This window comes from Sinocyclocheilus anshuiensis, unplaced genomic scaffold (assembly GCF_001515605.1).
Source record: "Sinocyclocheilus anshuiensis isolate Anshui unplaced genomic scaffold, SAMN03320099.WGS_v1.1 scaffold976, whole genome shotgun sequence".
Lineage (NCBI taxonomy): Eukaryota > Metazoa > Chordata > Actinopteri > Cypriniformes > Cyprinidae > Sinocyclocheilus > Sinocyclocheilus anshuiensis.
Window position 1 is genome coordinate 1,537,745 of NW_015552538.1, and position 261 is coordinate 1,538,005.

Here is a 261-nt window from a genome sequence, read left to right on the forward strand (position 1 = left end):
TGTTCTGACTTACAGTCTGTAAGTACGTTTTCATTTAAAGGATTTGCCACTGATGATTCAAACGTGAATTTTGAGCAGTGTAGAGTAACGTTAGTGCTTGTTTGTCATTTCTGTTCTCCGATCGACATGGTTTTATGTTTACACGGCGCGATGCAACGCAACGCATAAAAAGACAGTATAAGTAGTATAAGTCAGTAATTATGTCCCCACTGGATGCAACAAATGCCTCATTTATAATGGGTTTTAATGTTTTTGTCTCGT

At 37.5% G+C, this 261-nt stretch overlaps 1 protein-coding gene across 7 annotated transcripts in view; it reads left to right on the forward strand.

Moving 5' to 3' along the window:
- The window catches only part of LOC107663876 (poly [ADP-ribose] polymerase 4-like), a 30,900-nt gene that overhangs the window by 21,570 nt on the left and 9,069 nt on the right, over positions 1–261 (forward strand). The gene's annotated exons all lie outside the window — the stretch shown is intronic.